Raw genomic sequence first — 7,917 nt, forward strand, 5'->3', positions numbered from 1 at the left:
ACCTCTCTTAAACAGTAGTGTCAGAGGCAAGTATAATGTGCAGGGGGGCCAGAGGACTTACTAGGAGAGAATAGCGTAAATAAAGTGAAAACACACATGTGACTGAGAGAGAATAACTTAGTTTTGTATAAATTTATCATCACGACATACCAGCACACACACACACACACACACACACACATACAGAGAGAGAGAGAGAGAGAGAGAGAGAGAGAATATGTTTAAGACAATCATTCATCAACCCCAACAAACAAAGACAGAAGAACAGCTGATAAATCCAAACCCAGAACACCAACAAGACACATCGATCGATTCTCAGCACCCGATGGAGGCTGACTAACTACAGAAGGACTCCCCGACACAGGTGTCCTATACAGGAGCAAAAGGAGGGCTGGGGATCCCAGTTTCCACGCCAGCTGACGTGATTAACCTCTTAAACGACATATGGGGTACGCCCCGTCAATTGGCAATCACCAGGGGTATCGATCAATGTGCTCCCAATGGTCCCGTTGACAGAACAGCTTCTACAGATGTAGCCTCCATGTATGTGTATATGTGTAAATATTATATATATATATATAATATATATATATATATATATATATATATATATATATATATATATATATATATATATATATATATGATATACAGATACAATAATCAATTGTCCAGCGAGCCGGAGTAACTTAGGTGCTTTTCTTTATACTCCTCTGAACCTATTTGGACCTAGGCATTAATAACTTCAATGGTAATTATTCGACTGTGGAATCTCGCAACCAGGGTAGAGAGAGACTCGCTGACAAACACAGGCTACAACACCTTCAGTATCGACCCCCTAACACGCATACACAAACTGTATGTGTGTGTGTGTGTGTGTGTATGCATACACACACAAACACACACACACACAAAGCATGTACAAGTGTTTGAGGGCAGCCTTACATTATATGTACAAAGACTACAATTACAGTTTGCAACTTGAACAAAACACAACACACCAGTACGCAAATATTTCTCTCGTGACTTGTACCGCCGTCCAACACACCTGACAGACGTATAAAAAATGAAGAAGAAGAAGAAGAAGAAGAAGAAGAAAGACGAAAACTAACGACAAAAACAAAGACCAACTCGTAAATTCTTTCCCATCACAAAAAGGGGACAAGAGGTTCCTTGTGTGTGTGTGTGTGTGTGTAGAGAGAGAGAGAGAGAGAGAGAGAGAGAGAGAGAGAGAGAGAGAGAGAGAATATAGCGCACACGATAATGATGCCGAGGTTATGCAGTGCCAAATGATCTTTACGGCAGCTCCGCATTAAGTCAGAAGTCATGGGCACCTGCCATGGCAATACATGCCCCTAACAGCTTGTGCCCAGGAAGTATCCCCCCGCCAACCCCCTATCATGAGACGTTCCTGACAGATCAAATAATTTCATTCCCTGGCATCCCGATCTCATAGAAAATCATCCGCAAGATGAGATATTTTGCATTATTAGAATTAACGGTGTCAGCCGGTCGTGAATTTCGTGGTTTATGAAAGTATTGTTGGCAGCGCTCGTCTTAATAGCATCGTAAGTTCTATATATGTACGTTTACTAATGCGTCGGTATGTACATATTTTTACGTAAGAATGAAAGTCCAGTGATTCAAGCAAGCACACGCCTAATTACAAACATATAGACATACACAGATCTAGGGCCTATAAATATATATATATATATATATCTATATATATATATAGTATATATATATATATAGGGATATCATATATCATACATATATATATATATATATATTTATATATAGGGAATAAATATATATATATATATCTATATATATATATATATATATATATATTATAATATATATATATATATATATATATATATACAGTATATAGGTCGCCAAATTCCTTCTACTGGTTTTGAGGTACTGAGCACCCCTTATATTCAATCTGAATCTGTCTGCATAAAATCACCTTGCTTCGGGCATGAGCTACACCAAATTTTACTCAAAATAACTTTTTCCAATCTACCCATACCTTCTTCGATTACTCATACAGCTTTGTATCTGTATTAGACCAAACGACATAATCCTGTGCTCACAAAGAATCTATTTACATTTCCTTTAGCAATTTGCTAACTGGCAAACAAATATGTCCTTAATATCTACCCAGAACACTTATCGTTATACCCGGGCATTTACAGACCTCCCCTTGAAGCTTAAGTAATCCCTTTTTTCCACAGAAAATCTACTGTTTCTTCTCGAAAATGCCCCCATAAGACCTACCCAAAACTCTATGAATTTGCATATAACCTACACCTGTCTCTGATCCAAACGTAAATGCAAGTTCTCACAATTATCGTTTTATATCCCTAGTATACGTTCTCCCCCATTTTTAGCGCAATGGCTCCATCAACAACACGCCCAGACCCTTTTCTGATTTTCATACTTCTCTGGTCTTGTCTCCGATATCAAAGCACGCTACATCCAGTATTTCACATTCAAGTCCCATTATATTTACCTAAGCCAAAACCTCATTTACATTAAATCTACCCAAACTCTCCTCCCTTTATTTTACATATCACTCCTCCATGCCCGTCTCTGGTCCAAAGGCAAAACAACGCAGATCTCTGCCCTTCGTACAGAGCCTCAATCCCGTCAAAACAAAGGCGGCACAGCAACAATTCACAAACGATTCTTTTCCCTGCAAAACCGACGTCGACGCAGTTGTCACGCTTATATCACCTGAAGCAGGTGATGGCGATGTATTTCGGAGGAGCCCTTTATAAACAATGATTCACGAGGGGGGAGCCACATGAAGACTACTTAAACCCTGAGAGAAATGGTGAAAATGAATGATGACTCTTCAAGGGAGGGCACTCACCTCGCGCGGTAAAACGATACAGCATTAATAATAAACGGGGAAAAAGTTGCGGGAACAGCAATGTCTGTCTGTCGCCAAGGCGGTAGGGGGCAACGACACGGAACAAAAGCCTCGACAGCAGAAACAACGGCAGGAACTATGTCTGACGGCTTGAGAATAACAGCAATGCCAACGGAAAAAATAAATGTCCAACGGGAACAATATTTCATTCGCAAAAACACCAAGAGCAATAATATATACACAATATCTAAATGGCAAAACGAGTATTCATTTACTTGATCACAACCATACCATATGAACTAACCGCAGTGGTTTCGACAGCATCTAATTTCCTCCCCAGCTCAAAACCAGTTGTTAACACACAAATACGAATCAACGACTGGAAAATTTACGAGGGGTGACTGATATTCTATTCTTTGTATATAATATAATTAATAATAATAATATATAATATATAATATATATAAATATATATAAAATAATATAATATAATATAGAGAAAGAGAGCAGAGAGAGAGAGAGAGAGAGAGAGAGAGAGAGAGAGAGAGAGAGAGAGAGTAAAATTTGTAGACTCATTTTCCCCTTTATTTTAAACTTCTTCATATTGAAACACCTCTCAACTCGCACACCGGTTTCATAATCTCACTCCAGTAATCTACAAATAAATTATTAATTATTAATAATAATAATAATAATAATAATAAAAATAATAATAATAATAATAATAATAATAATAATAATAATAACTCCGCAGCATAGACCAGAAAACTAGGAAACATACGACAATACACAAAGCACTACACCCAAGAGCAAATACGGACAGACTATACATAACACGAAAGGAAGGAGGGAGAGGACTACTAAGCATAGAGGACTGCGTCAACATTGAGGACAGAGCACTGGGGCAATGATCTTGACAAAAACCAGTGAAGACGAGTGGCTCAAGAGTGCATGGGAAGTAGACTGATAAAAGTAGACGAAGACCCAGAAATATACAGAGACAGGAGAATGACAAACAGAACAGAGGATTGGCACAACAAACCAATGCACGGACAATACATGAGACTAAAGAACTAGCCAGCGATGACACATGGCAATGGCTACAGAGGGGAGAGCTCAAGAAGGGAACTGAAAGAATGATAACAGCGGCACTAGATCAGGCCCTAAGAACCAGATTTGTTCAAAGAACGATAGATGGAAATAACATATCTCCCATATGTAGGAAGTGCAATACGAAAAATGAAACCATAAACCACATAGCAAGCGAATGTCCGGCCCTTGCACAAAACCAGCACAAAAAGAGGCATGATTCAGTGGCAAAAGCCCTCCACTGGAGCCTGTGCAAAAAACACCAGCTACCTTGCAGTAATAAGTGGTACAAGCACCAACCTGAAGGAGTGATAGAAAATGATCAGGTATCAGAACAGATAGGGTGATACGAGCAAATAGACCAGACGTGACGTTGATTGACAAAATCAAGAAGTATCACTCACTGATGTCGCAATACCATGGGACACCAGAGTTGAAGAGAAAGAGAGGAAAAAAAATGGATAAGTATCAAGACCTGAAAATAGAAATAAGGAGGATATGGGATATGCGAGCTGAAATTGTATCCATAATCATAGGAACATTATCCGTCTAAGATCCCTGAAAAGGAATCTAGAAAAACTAGAGGCTGAAGTAGCTCCAGGACTCATGCAGAAGAGTGTGATCCTAGAAACGGCGCACATAGTAAGAAAAGTGATGGAGTCCTAAGGAGGCAGGATGGCAACCCGGAACTCCACACTATAAATACCACCCAGTCGAATTGGAGGACTGTGATAGAGCAAAAAAAAAAAGAAAGAAAAATAATAATAATAATAATAAACCTTAGTTTTACAAAACCCCTTTCATGTAATGACATTTAACTACAAAATATTAATAACATCTATCCCACGAAATGGAGATTAGTGACCAAAAACACCCCATTTTACCTACATTGAATAAAACAAAAACTTTTTTTTTTCCCCTTCGATAAACAATTACTGCAGGTAAAATCATACCCTTTGTCCCAGAATATTAACACAGCATTGATAAAATCAATCACTCTAACAGATACACAGAAACCCTCGAACAGGATTCACCTAGTGTTAAAAAGAAATAGAAATAGAAGTAGACACGGACATAGAACAAACAGGAAATAGTCTTGATCGGGCAGACGATTCCTCAACGAAAACATCAGTGACTAACGACATTGTATAAAAACATCATTAGCTACAGCCGTCGATTTTACTAAAAAAAAAATTATATGGAATTCCAGATATTACAAGAGCTTTTCTTCCATAGCAATGTACTTTAAACAATTTTTTTTAGTATAAGAAGTCACCAAAATGCGAAAGTTTATATTAAACCTAAATTTTTGCCTTAACCTATGTCAAAGTTGTTTCCTTTTCAAAGTACTGTTTGTTTGTTTGTTTGTATGGTGTTTTTACGTTGCTTGGAAACCAGCAACGGGACCAACGGCTTTACGCGACTTCCGAACCACGTTGAAAGTGAACTTCTATCACCAGAAATACACATCTCTTATCCCTCAGTGGAATGCCCGAGAATCGAACTCGAGGCCACCAAGGTGGCAGGCCAAGACCATACCGTTCACGCCACTGAGGCGCTTTTTAAAGTACTGTACTACGGTTTATTCCAGTACCTGTTCAATTCAACAGAAACAACGCATTCTCTAATTTCTTGTATGTTTACACGTGTGTGTGTGTGTGTCCCTACTTATAAGTCGGACTCTACACTAGCTTCTAGACTCTAGAGGAAGCCTCAGGCATAAAGTTTAACATACTCATCTGCATCAATTTCGCTTAGCTGAGAAAGACAGGCCGTCTCGGTCTCGCTCATTTACGTCCTCTCCTCTACACCATTCGCCAAGAGGCGCAAGTCTACGTCTAAATAAATAACGGAACCTTATTTGCCCATGACATACGATAGACGGAACGAAACGAGTCTCCAGAATTTATTTATTTTTTTCAATTATTAAAAAAATCGCGTAATTCCGTTTTCATATTTTTCAGATTAAAAAAAAAATCATAATTTGTCCGTGTCATATCATAGAGGGAACGAAATGAGCCTCCCGTAGTTACGCTTTTCAGTAAAAAAAAAAAAAAAAAAAAGGATAATCTGGGCATGCCTTTTAGAAAACTGCTCTGGCATCCTCCCAGACAGGTGTACACGAAACTCCAGCCATTGCAAATTTGGCTTTAGTGAAGGAAGGGTCGTGTGCGCGTGCGTACGAGAGTGCACGTCAGCTTTCGCTATACGGCTTACACGATGTCTTCTTGAGCTTGTTTTGTAGCAACCCAGTTTAGATCTCGCCCCTTTCTAGATTTGTTGCCAAATGTTTGGGCGGGCGGGCGTGATTTAGATCTCTCGTTACTGAAATAAACAAGAAACCTCACCTGGGGAGATGTTTATCTTGATCCTCGGCTTCACACAAAAGGAAGTAGAAATGAAGGAGACAAAGTATGAAGCAGGTCTGAATCGAATAAGTCGTGTCCCAAAGCGATCCTCTTTTGAGAAATTCAAGTTCTCTGCATTTATATGCCTGAGAGAGAGAGAGAGAGAGAGAGAGAGAGAGAGAGAGAGAGAGAGAGAAAAGTAAATCCAGCATCAACAAGATAAAAGCCCAACTCATAAATTAACCGAACTTCTACCCCTTGGAGAAAAAAACATCATTGAGCTGTTTCTAGAGAAGGAAGACGACCTCCTCCTCCTCCTCCTCCTCCTCCTCCTCCTCCTCCTCCTCCTCCTCCTCCTCCTCCTCCTCCTCCGAGTGTATCTTTAATGGCTCCTCGAGGGGACGACAAACCATCGTTAAGGCCACATGCAACAAATATTGCATCGCGACTTCCTCCTCATTTGCATTGCAATTGAAGCTTTGCGCACGATACAAGGCTGACGTTAATGGAGGTTAAGAGACCGGTGATATTCATTCTCTCTCTCTCTCTCTCTCTCTCTCTCTCTCTCTCTCTCTCTCTCTCTCTCTCTCTCTCCTTACTTCTGTGTGTGCCTGGCAAGACAACAATCCTATGGCTTCTAAGGCGTCGTACATCAGCACACTTGGGAATAAAGTAAAATGTTTTGCAGCCGAATGTCAGAGCAATTCTACTGTCAGCCATTTAAAGAACAAGCGATCCTCTTTATGAAAGGTGTGTATATTTTGTGAGAGAGAGAGAGAGAGAGAGAGAGAGAGAGAGAGAGAGAGAGAGAGAGATCCCTGAACAAAGTAAATTTCGCAAATTAAAAAGAATATATTGCAAAAAATATGACATTTTTATAAATCAAATAGAAAGTTTTATAACAAATATAACTTAAAAACAAGGTATCCACTTAGCTAACGAATATTCTTTGATGAGAGAGAGAGAGAGAGATATTCCCGAACAAAGTAAATTTCGCAAAATAAGAAGAATATGATAAAAAAAATAAATCTATAGTTTAAAGACCTTCGCATTAATAGTGCCCCATCTGACCTTCAACCTCGTAGGAAATGACCCGTTAGACCACAAGTCACTGGCAAAAACTGCAAGACGATCATAACCAGAAATGCCCTCCTTTCTATATAATTTATTTAACTCTGACATCATGAACCACTGGTCTTCTACGTTTTTTTCCTTTCTTTTACCAAATTAAGTCGGAAACTTCTTCGATCTCTATTAGGAGTACCGTTCTTACGTTAGGAAATTGTCTGTCATATCGTTCTGTTATTTGCATACAGAGAAAAATGCGACAATCTCAGCGATGTTAATAGGGAACAATAACGGGACAGTCACACAGTCTTTTTTTTTTTTTTTCGTCCGTGAACGTACAGAACGTTTAGCATGACGTCAAACAAGATCGGTACAAAAATTGATGAAGACCGCAACAAGTTAAACTGGTACAGTAGTGTGGTGAAGTGACTAAGGAAAAAAAACTATATATATATATATATACATATATATATATATATATATATATATATATATATAAATATATAAAATATTATATATATATATATA

This window comes from Macrobrachium nipponense, chromosome 27 (genome assembly GCF_015104395.2).
Source record: "Macrobrachium nipponense isolate FS-2020 chromosome 27, ASM1510439v2, whole genome shotgun sequence".
NCBI lineage: Eukaryota > Metazoa > Arthropoda > Malacostraca > Decapoda > Palaemonidae > Macrobrachium > Macrobrachium nipponense.